Genomic DNA, 12,500 nt, shown 5'->3' with positions numbered 1-12,500 from the left:
ACTGAAAGCAAAACTTCGGGATCCCTCAGGAAAGGGAAGAAGTAAGGTCACACAAATGATTTCAAAGGAAAAGTCACGACAGGAGTTTGTCCCTCCTTTGGGTAAGTTTGTCAATCTGATAAAAGCAGAGCCCTTGCATAACACGAATAATGCCTGGCAGCATTGGTTTACTGATCTACTAACAGTAGTTATGCAGTACACTGACAATGCCCAACTTAAATCAGCATCAAGTTTATCAGATATGCCAGGTGATTCACCAGTGACAAAATTTCTGACACATATGAGAGAAACTGCAAAGTGTGGTAGGCTGTATAATTCTTTTGTCAGATGGTTTGGGGAAAAAGAGAAAGAAAGGAATTTCTTTCACCTACCGATTTACGGGGTTAGAATCTAAGAACTTTTCCTGGTACTTTAATGCCTTAATCCAGGAAGTCATGTCAATTAATCCAAGACTTTCACCAGGCTCAGTTCAAAAACTCCATGCATTGGCATTTACCGGTCTGAAACTTAGGTTGCAGCATCCCTGTATTCAAGAGTAGACATAACGAAGGAACAAGTAGTTGAGTTTAAAACCTTGTGCCACGATTATTTCAAAGCAAATTTGTTGTTTCTCAAGGGTGTGAACCCGACTGAGTGGACCCTGGGGTATGCCATACCTCACCACACCAAGAAGTTATTTGAAGAACTAGGGCATAGCCTTGGACTAAATTCAATGCAAAAGGCCGTGAGGCCAAGCATGTAAAGTTGGCATTGTACATTAAGAATACATGCAATCAGGAAAAGAAGTCCGGGTGGCCAACTGTATTCAGACAGAGTATGTGTCTCTGATTTGGCTGAAGAAAATGGATCCCTATAGTGTCCTACAAGCAGGGGCAAGGAAAGAGGAGTGAAACTTACATTCCAAAGAGTGTGAGAGAGAATGATGGGAGGTTCTGTCAATGTGGTCTGTTAAAGCACAACAACACTGGTTGCAATATCTGCACCAGTTCAGTCACAAATCATATCAGGGAAAGTGTGACTGCTGGAAAGATTGTCCAAAGAGCAGTAGATGTACAGCATTTGTAACGCCGACTGCCAAAATTTCAGTCAACATAAAGTATTCTTTAAGATGGAAAATAAAATATCATTTGTGTTATGTCCTCCAGCTTGCATTCTCAGATTAAAACATGATCATTTCTCATCTAAACTGTGAATTTATTTTTTGTTCAAAGTTACTGTTCCCTGTGGTGGGGGGGGGGGGGGGGGGTTATTAGTCACACATTTGAAAGAATCAGTAAAATAATTTATACAGTATACTGAGCATGATAGATTAAAAAGAAACATGCTGGCATGTGATGGTTATATTAAGTAGCTGCATATACAGGGTTTTGCTTTGAAGGGTTTGGTTTTAAAATCATCAATGCAATGGAAATGGTGCTTTTTGCCATCTTGATGTGATATTAGAAGGGCGACCCTATGTGATTTTAGTGGGCATAAAGTTCAGTAATATTGAAAAGTTGTTGTTGGCGATTTCTTTACATTGCTTGGTTTGAAAAACAAGGGAACCGCTGCTTTTGACCAGCTTGCTGTGATATTTTAAGGGCGGCCCAATGAAAGATACTGGGCATAAACTTGAATAATAAGCCTGGTCTTAGCATCTGTCATTGAAACCAAGCTAAAAAATTTAACAAAAAGTCTGATCCTAGCAGACTGAAACAGCAACATTTGATATCAACAACTAAACTATTACATAAAAGTATCAGTTTTGCTGTACAGTGTATAACTCTGCACTTTGAAAAAGCTCATCAAGGTATGCAGTATAAACTGGCTAATAGTATATGTGAAAAATTTTTTGTTTACAAGCCCAGAATTCAATTTAAAAAAATGTGAAAATGTGAATCATTTTCCCTGCTTTAACGACACTGCTTGACAGCCACTTATATCTTAATACACTATTGAAATGTTGCTGCATATTATTTTTACATTGCTGGGTTTTAAAAACAAGGGAACGGGTGCTTTTGACCATCTTGCTGTGATATTTTAAGGGCGGCCCCATGAAAGATACTGGACATAAACTTGAATAATCAGCCTGGTCTTAGCATCAGTCATTGAAACCAAGCAGCAAATTCAACAAAAAGTCTGATCCTAACAGACTGAAACAGCAACATTTGACATCAACAACTAAACTATTACATAAAAGTATCAGTTTTGTTGTACAGTGTATAACTCTGCACTTTGAAAAAGCTCATCAACTGAAGGTATGCTGTTTAAATCTGGCTTAGTTTTTGTTAGAAATTTTCAGCTTAAAAGGACAGAATTTAAGAAAGGGAATATTCTGTATAATGTGTACAACTTTAAACAAGTAGTAAGAATTTAAACCGCAATTATATCAGCAATAATATTACGTACATTGTTCTTTGTTCCTCACAAAAGGAATAGTAAGATTTTGAGGGAAATACACTTATTATACTGACAGAATTGGGATCTGGAATTACAATTTGGCTCCAAAGCCATCAATATAATGTGTTACTGCTCAATTTGTTATCAAATTGGACCTTAAACATACAGTCAAATCTGAAAAATGGCAACAGCTCAAGCAAGATTTCAAACAACTTTTCTTCGCTACAAGTGGGCTGCAGTTCGGAGAGTATTCAGCACGATGGAGGTAGAGTTAAATGGTAACCTACAGGTGTAAATACTGCCACTATTGACATCTGTAGTGAAAATGGATCTTGCACTATCATATAATATTGTCAGGTTGCAAAGAAAGTCGGTTTTACGGCTTGCCATTTAGGCAAGTTACTGCTAGTATGTACTAGCCCAAGGGTCTTGATAAGGAGCATTTATTCCTGTCATTTGAGTTTCCCGAAAAACTTCACTTGCCTTTCGGGCAAGTTAAGAACAGAATTCATTAGCTTGATTGTAAAACCCACTAGCCCCGCGCTATCAGACACGACTTTCTTTGCACGCTGATAATTTTTATTCCATTAAATATCCATTTCTCCGGGAGCCCCCACTTGATCCTCTGGAACCTCATAAAATCCCAGTTAAGCTTCATACTTTTCTTAGGTCTTTGTTTTCAAAAACCAACTCCCTCCTAGTCCTATTAAATTCCAATCTTTTCTTGTGGAAGGAGCATTGAGATTTTCTGGAACTAAACATTAAAGTAAATGTTTTTGAACTTAATGCTGTGGGATACCATACTGGTTCCAGTACCCATAACAAAAATACACAGATAAGACCTCATTGTTCTTGTGGTATTTCAGTACCAGGGGTTTTTCTTCACTGATAACCACCTCGCACCTCTCTAACTCATCAGAGATTCCTAAAGACCTCTTCAGAAGCTTGGCACGGGACACGATAACACAGTCTACGTTCATTTTTTTAAAAATGAATACTGCCTTCCTCGTATCTGTAATGGAAACTTTGATGTAGGCTAGCATTTCCTCAAACCGGTGACCAAAATTGTTGCTTTGAATGATGTGACATAAGGTCACTTCAAATACCTCAAGTGGGACGTCCATTGTAAATCGCAGCCTTCTAATAATCTTGTCATGAATTTTCTTTAACATTCGAAGCACCATTCCTTGGCTCGGCAGGAGCTGCTGTATTTCTCGATCTTTGCTTCATGACACATTGGACGTGTACTTTGCTTCTTAAGTGTCGACACCTACCTCAAGTTGGGAATAAGAACTCGAAATTTGCCTTAATTGAGTAGAAGTATCCGTTTGAGACGTATATCGCCCCTTATTCCGGCGCAGAAATCTGTTTATTTCCCCCGAAGGGGGATTCTCTTTAAAAAAACGTTCCGCCTTCTTGAATTTTACCAAAGCCCAAAAAAATCTCCCATGACATACTGCGCGCCTCTGATGAAACATTTATGGGGTGGTTTGGCCCCTACGTGGATCAATATCGTAAGGGGAATGAAGTGGTGATCAGTAGATCCGGAAAGGTTACCTGTCCTGTGTCAAATCTAGAGAGGTACATGAAATTAACAGGCGTCAGTACATCTAAGGTTTCAGATTTTTTGTTCAAACCTATAGTCAAAGTTAGAGCCGGATATAAAGTTATAGGTAAAGTAAAACCTCTCAGTTATATCCGCGCAAAGGAATCCCTAGTCAAGCTGTTGCGCAAATTTGTTCCCAACACGGCCAACAAAAGCCTGCACTCATTCAGATCAGGCGGAGCTAATACAGCAGCCAATGTACAAGTCTTAGATATATGCTGGAAACGCCATGGTAGATGGCATTCAGAGACCGCCAAGGACGGTTAGGTAGAAGATTCTCTTGATAACTGCTTACTAGTCACCAAATCTCTAGGAATTTGATTTAAGTTACATTTTCACTCCCGTTCGTTGTATTTCTATGCAGTGCAGCAGTCAGTTTTCCTATTTCACACGGAATGATTTCATTGTTTTCACTGTTCACCGTTTCAAAAATAGGGAATAGGGAAAACTTGTTAGTTGCTGCAGTTCTAAGAATAGCAGCAAATTATTGTTTTCACGGTTCCAGCTTATAATTATTGACAACTGTCACGGAGACTCAAGTATAAAAGGGCGGGATTTTACTGAGATGATCATTCTAAGCTGACAGCGCTGCCTGAGTTTCTTTTGTTAATGTTTTTTTCTTTTTGTTTCATTTGAATTGATTGTCGTTGGTCCTTGACGTACTCATAATGTTGTATTCTAGTTCAACCTCTCTCCCTCGAGGTTCATGTTAAGTGTCTGGCTCTGCTTTCGGGAGGGTTCTGGTTCCCTCCTTAGTTAAGGGGGTTTTTCCTGACGGGCAGCAGACACGATATAATCTTTACAATCGATCAAAGAACTTTACTTGGAACTTGTTACATTTTTTCTACTTCACTGCCTTTGCAGTACCTAAGTGATTGTATTTGTATGAATAACCGGGGACTGATGTTCGCATTACGCTGGGCTTCTATCCGGTGCAGCAGTCAGTTTCCCTATTTAACACGGAATGATTTCATTACTTTCACTGTTCACCGTTTCAACAACAGGGAATAGGGAAAACCCTAACTTTTCTTCTCCCTCGCACACGCGCCTCTTTTCGCGTGCAGCTCTTGCGTGACCTCTCGCTGCTCACCTTAATGGTAGGACTTCATTTCAAGGACCAATAAACTCGCTGGATACACTTTCATTCACCTACACTGTTCACTATAAATATCGTGGAGCGTGCGAAAGAAAATAAAAACCGTGATAGATTTATTGACCGCTAGCGTAAGGGTTAGCGGTAGGTGGATGAGAAAATATAAAAAATATATCTATTTCATCTTTTTCCCTGGCGCTTTGCGCGCGTTCTCGCAAGCATAATCTGGAGTCCAGTGCATTTAGCACAACCTAGCGAAATTCAAGAGCAGGGGTCTACATAAGGAAATAAAGTCGGAAAATCTGGAGGTGATACATTACTTAGCTGAGACTCAAACGATAGCTGACAGGGAGACACTTTGTCACAATGCCACGAAAGCCTTTTCCCTCAGTAAGCTTGAAAGTATTAGATTAACACATTTTCTACTGTTTTTTGTTGTTGTTGTTCTCGGTTGGTATGGTACAGGGTGTTAAGTTCCTGTTTTTTCCTATTTTTGGCCGGTGAGGGGTAAAAGGAGGAATGAATTTGCGGAATGTCATGTGGCACGGCTTGCGGAATGAAATAATTATGCGGTATGCGTGACAGGACGCACAGAGCCTTGACTGTAAGTACCACAAAGGAATGCGAATACATTGTACTAGCATTCCTAACATACCTTCACCTAAGTCGCGCTGGCTTTTCTTCCCCCAGAAATCAGTGAGGTGTCTTAATCTATTATTGCGTCAAGAATGATGTCAGTACATTGAAAACAAACCAGAAAATGCCGGTAGGAAAACGTGACATCATTACTTTCGGGCTTTTTTTACAGAAACGTAAATAGAAGAAAACGCCGACTCAATATGATCCGCGAAAACTCTTTTAAGAGTCTTTGTTTGAGTGTCGCCTTTGAAAACATTCAAGTGTACTCAAACAAAGAAAAACCCTTGTGGGAAGACCCTGCGGTTCATTCAATAGACATCACGTAAAATAACAGTGAAAATAAAGCCTGAATATAGCAGCCTTTCTAAACAAAACATTCTTGATAGGCGAGATTGTCAGAGATGAGGAAATCACGGGGAAATCATCAGAGTAGAAAATTTTGGCAACTTTTTTAATTGGCGTATTGCGTATTTGCTTTAATACGATACACCGTAGTAGACTGCTAAAAGCAAGCAGAGCATAATTGGTATATATTTCAATGCGCGGAGCAGGGTAGGGATATTTCAAACGCACGTATTTCAAAATCCGTAATTAATTTATTCGGCGCGCTTTAGTCTCATCAAACTGCCTGTCTGGCGACTTCCGGGCTCGCCCTTGCGATCCTTGAAAGATACTCGTCTCTCTCTTGTTAAAAACAATCTAAGGAGGCCTTGAAACTGACTGCAATACATTAAATAATTTCTTTCTCTTCACTATCAATTGTTCTGTTATTACCGAGTTATAATCTAACTATCATAAATTCACTATATCTGATTTTTTAACAAACTCTCTTAAACTGTTTGCAAAGTGCTCTTCTCTTCCAACTCTTCGAGAAGGGCTACCGATGCATAAAACGCTAAACACATGCTACTCTTAAAATCTAAATTCCACTTTCATCATTGTTTATACGTAAAATGTAATTGACTCTATTGCGGTCACCTATTTAATGAGTAGAATATGTTACATCAAACTGTATGGGACGTGTCGTCCGCCAGTTCGAAAAAGAGATTAGTTTTAGGCAGCTACAAAAGTCGGACCGGATAACAGGGGGCCCACACAATCTGTTTGTGTAGCCGATTGTTTAATATTTTATAGTAAATGTACTGGGTTTACCGTTTGCTTCACCTATAGCGATATATCGCTAACTATGTATATAAATCAATGATAAATAAACGTTGAATTACCTTACCTGTAGTGTATAGTCGTCCTTTTGCCTCAAAAGCGGTTTTTTGAGCGATTTTGAATGAATTTGAGTTCGCCGTTGACTGTTCCATATAATAGAAGGAAAAGGGAGGAATCCTTGTTTTGAAAGGGTTCCAGCGCCGGAGCGATTTTTCCCCCCAAAATCGCATCGCTCCGCTTTCAAACTTCGTAGCATAAAGGTCAAGAGATTCACGATTCTTCTCGTACGTTCCAATCGAAAATCCATCCAAACGGCCCGGAGCTAGCCCTCGAAGAAAATCAAAATCCCACAGTATTCGAGCGACTGGAATGCGTAGCAAGATTCATACGTGCCAGCCAGAAACCGTCCCGCTGATTGCCTTTTTTTATTGGATGTCGTTAAACAAATGGTTAAATAATAACTGATGAAGAAGACTTGGTAAGCGTTTGTTGTTTAACGACATCCAATCAAAAAGAGACAATCGGCGGAACGGTTTCTGGCTGGCACGTATGAATCAGTCAATATTCAGGACGATCAATCGTGGGCTTTAAGCGAAACCGTCAAAAATTTCGTAAATCACCCATACGGCCAGCTGGTTCTCATAGTGCGAGCTGTCAGTGTGGTCGAGTGTTTGAATGAACTTTAATAGAGTTACGCTTCAACATAATAGCGAATTTATTATTATTACTATTTTTTGTTACTTAATGGTTTCAGGTTATAACGATGTGTAATCTTATAAGGCGTTTGATGCGCGTGACATTTTTCAGTACTCCTGCAAGCGATGTTCATGAACGATGAAAACAAACGGCACGGACAAGCGATTAAAATTGCAAGAGAGACTACTAACAATCAAAAAAAGAAATATAATTCGGTGAAACATTTACAGAGACAACAATTTTCATTCACGAAGACAAGTATTAAAGTGTCCCTAAAAATCCTGAGTCTTAAGCGTAAAGCTTAAGCCGGCTTCCCGGCGAGGTGTTTACTGTTTTCAAAAGTGAACTCCTCGAAGCAAGAAAATCGCTCAAAGTTTTCTTTCAACGGCCAAATTTATAACTAAATATTCTTCGGAACGTTTTCTTTCTACTTGCGGTGAGCAAATGTATGTGAAGGCTTTTTAAAGTTCTGCAAGCTTATTGACTCAAATCCTACAAACGGCATAAACTTGCCGCATAAACTGTCAGCGTGAACTGTGCAAGACTTCATGAAATAAGATATAACAAAAACAAACATCAAATACAATAATTACTCAGGCTTACCATTCGAGATTCAGTTCCTGAAAGCTATCAAGGAAGACCACAGTTGCTTGAGACTTTTAAACCCTCTTACGCACTAAGCAAGGTGAAAAACAAAAACGATGCCATCCAAACTCGAATTACCGAATTTTGACAAGCGACGCATTTCTCAACCAAAAACACAGTAAACAAACCAGCCATGAATGACAGAAGACTCTTGATAGCAGCTTTATTTCATTTTGTACATCCAGAGGAAAAAGACAGTTAAAAACATCACAAGTTGACACAAAACTCTGTCAGCTTCAGCTGTCAAAGTAAAGACAGTAAACAACTTTCAAGATGCTGCATAATTTTTCCGCATGAACTCACCTGTCAAATTTTGACCCATCATAGTATAAAAATTGGACGTAGAGTGTTACCAACGCGTGACTATGGTAAGATAAGGTCTTACCCGCCTCTACTTTAAAACAAAACTGGCTTAATTTTCGCGTCTGGGGTCAGTTTGAAATCAAAATCCTAATAGTGCGGGGCCATAGTGACACCCGGCGATATCATTCAATGATAATCAATAATCAATAAAATCAATAATAATCAATAACAATTAAGTGATTGGTATTGCCATTGTGAGCAGATTTCTGCTCTGTTTCGGACGGTTTATGAAATAACTGATTAAATATTGGCATAAAAGCGAAATCACTAATTGGCTCATCAAGATGTGTAACTTCAATTTCACCTACTGTTTCGCGACCGTCGTTTTCCATTTCAGTTGTTACGTTTGCCTTTTGTTGCAATTGTCTTCTCAAATAAAGGACTTTGTTGATGCGTTCCATTTTAGTTGCACTTTTTTGGAATGTTATTCCATGCTCAGTCAGAATTTCTTTTAGGAGCTCTTTTGATAAATTCTCTGGTGCACCCTTTTTCGCTTCTTGTCTTTCTTGTTCTTTAGCCCTTCTTTGTTTTTGTAATCTTTCTTCTTCTAGTTTTTCGAATCTGGGGAGCATCAGCTTCCATTATCGAAGGATCAATAAATTTCTCGGTGTCTGAATCGCCTGCATGGTATTTTTCTAACAACATTTTGGGATCACACCACTGAATAGCGTTTTGCGGGTGAAGTTTCCACTTCAACCCAACTTCTATGTGAGTCCAAATTCGAATGCAGATGGATGTCTTTCCCTTCTCCTGTGGATTATCTTTCCACTCAGAAACTGGGTGACGACGACTTGTAGCTCGGACACCAAAGAATTCTGATGATTTGCCCTATGTTGAGTCCGCTGTTCGGAACCCAAAATGATCCGAAGTCGTCCAAATAAAGGCCGTTGTGTGTCCTTTCCGGTGATATTAGTTTGTCTATTTGCTCATAAAAGTCACTCTGAGAGCTTGCCATCCACCTGGAAATACGAGACGTCTGAGGCCTATAGACCTTTCCTTCTTGTAAAGATACAAATTCGGCAATGTGAAAAAAAACTTCCTTCGAATTCGACATATGAAGGTAACCGAGAGTAATCTCTGTCAGGTTTCGAGGAACTTTTTCCTGTTTTACGTCCTTTTGGTAAGAGCTTCGGAGCATTGCAGTCTCTTTCCAAGAGACTATCGGGGTCCGAGGCGCTCGCTTTAACTTTGGTGTGGAATTGTCCTGTTGCTTCTGAATGTTTGTTACAGACAAAAGTGTAGGAATCCTTGTCTCTTGCACTTAACTGGAGACCTAGGCATGCCTCATGGTACCAGTCATTGCAATTGGGGAATTCACACCCTATCCAAGATGTTTCTTTCGGTCGACGGTAATTTTTCGTTAAATACAAACACTTGCCTTTGCCATACAAACCACAGTTTCGAAGGCTGTCGTCGTCGTCGTCCTCCACGTGAAAAGTGCCTTCGTCCTCATTATCATTATGAGTCCCGTTAAACGATGCTGCTGCCAGATCACTTAAGATGTTATAGTGATTACTTTCAATCTGTTCGTTCAGTGACTGGAACAGGACCCCGTTATTGAGATCTAACAATTCTTCTATTCCTACTACCTTAGTTTCGTCTGGTTGAAAATCTTTCGAGTCAATCCACGTTTCCACCGCTCTGTTCAAGTAAATAAGGTTGTCTCCTTCCTTTCTGATGACGTTCCCTTGTTGAAGGTTGGGTAGCATTCCCAATAATTCAATGGTTTTCAGGACTTGTTTGTCTGCCATTCTCATTCCCTCTATTATTTCATTTTCAACGTTGTTCCAGTCTGGTGCAATAGATGGGTATTGCACACTTTGGTTTTTTATCTTCAATTCCTTTAGTTTCTGTATACGACCAGACTATTCAATCATGTCTAACATACATAGATTTGATCTTCCTTTACAAAATCCTCGTAATCCGGCAAACAAATCCTCGCATTCGTTCGACCCAAACATCCATGGCTGGTATGGCATATCCGGAAAATAAATGGAATAGATTTTCATTGACAAAATAATGCTGTGGCCAACTAGAATGAAGTCGCGATAAGTTTGATCGGAGATAAAAGAGGTCTCGGTCTTATATTCGGAAATTTTTATTCACACTTTCCATAGTCGAAGGAAGGACACTACTGACCATGCCAATTGGGCGCGTTCTCTAATGGAAATGTTTGGTTCAGTGAATGCTGATAACATATTTTGACCAATTTTTAAGTATGTTTGTTTGCTAATTGTTCTCTGGTAATTCCAGGTCGCCAAACATTGTTGAACGGACGTTAATAAAATACGTGTTGCTGCTTTTACGTTCCGCTTGTTTTTAACAAATATGTCACTTTTCCATAAACCGGATTCAAGCCTGTGAGCCTCGTAAGTCTTTATTATATGCTCCAATTGTACTACTTGATTTCCAAGAAATAAGACTCTTTTCACGTTAAGGAGTTGGTTTCTCCATTTCTTAATTAGATGCCTCCAGTCTGGAAACATAACGATCGGTGTTCTTACGTTGTCGTATTCTTCTATGACAGAGACAAAGTCAAATGATTCGTAGGGAATTGTGACTGAATTGCCCCCTCTTTGCACTTCTGTGAATTTCAGGAAACGCTGGGTGAAATATTTGCGAAACCGGCTTGGAATCTCCGTCTGCACCGACGCCGATCAATTTAATGCGTTTAGCTGAACACCATCGTAATGCATTGTTGAACCAAGTGTCTACTGTCAAGTAGTCTTGACCATTAACGACGGAAGATATTGCTAGCACGAAGGAACGCACATGTTCTTATAAAGGAACTAGAGTAAATGCATTGGCTTGTTTGGCTTTCTCGATGTTGCTATTTTTTACAATGTCAATCACATCTTGTGCTGATGTTGCGATGACATCCGATTCAGTTGCAAGACCATAAACAGTGTTTCCTTTAATCCTTAAAGTTGGAATCACAGCAGTTGCGTCAACAGCCAAACTAAAAGGTCCCCTATATCCTATGCTTTCACAAAACGCGGCTGTTCTTTCTACAGAAACCTCCTTTAAAGTAATCGGCGTTGTCCATGTAGATCTCGCTCTTCTAAAAGAGGTCATGACGCTTGGACCATTCAACCTTTCTGATACAATTTTAACAAGCGCAGGGCCCCCATAATCAAGAATTATGGCAAAAAGATCTTTTACATCATCGTTCCATCTTTTTCCGGACACAACCCCATTATTTTGGATAAAATTGGATACAATTGATGTCAAGTAGCGATTGTCTTCTGTTGGATTTTCAATAATGCAAGCCAGTTTAAGGGCAATTTCGGGAACTCTTGGCGTTTTGGACTGTTGCATTTGGTGCTCAATTTCCTGTATTATAGCATCTTTGGAGTCTAACTCTCTTCGTAATTTTCCTATGTGGAGCTTGTATTCATCAATTAACGTTGACTGTTTAACCATTACTTCTAACAGAGACATGAAAGGTGCAGAAACCGAAGGCCCTTGATCTACTGGCAATAAAGATGGTATCACGTAGTTTAAGGTGGTACACATTTTTGTGGCAAATTCATTGCTTTCCTCCTTGTAAACAGACAACAAAGTGTTAGACAATTCTGCCATTTTACTAACGGCAGAAGAAGCCGTAGATAACAAAACTTTTCGGACTTTTGCAGCAACAGCCAGCTCTGCTTTAGCCTCGCTATCACGTTTGCTCAAGACTATAATTTCAACCGGAAGTAGATCAGTGGAATGAAGTGTGGGTATGCAATGGCTGGTTATGACCTTTGCCAATCTGTTACCTGTGTCGATTGCCATCGCTTCTCTTACGTCAGATGCGACCTACCAAGTTAAAACGTATATTCGTTAGAAAAGTATAAAGAGCATTCCAGCCAGCTTACTTTTCGGTCTGATTTTCTAACAGTTCATTGACCTTAAGGCCGGGCAGGGAAAGGATAG

At 39.6% G+C, this 12,500-nt stretch overlaps 1 pseudogene; it reads left to right on the top strand.

The window, feature by feature from the left end:
* Positions 1-190: 190 nt before the first annotated feature.
* On the top strand, positions 191-890 carry LOC140925796 (uncharacterized; annotated as a pseudogene).
* The last annotated feature ends 11,610 nt before the right edge of the window (positions 891-12,500 follow it).

The sequence above is a fragment of the Porites lutea genome, chromosome 2 (genome assembly GCF_958299795.1).
Source record: "Porites lutea chromosome 2, jaPorLute2.1, whole genome shotgun sequence".
NCBI lineage: Eukaryota > Metazoa > Cnidaria > Anthozoa > Scleractinia > Poritidae > Porites > Porites lutea.
The sequence above is the reverse complement of the archived record's forward strand: the minus strand, read 5'-3'. Positions and strand labels throughout refer to the sequence as shown.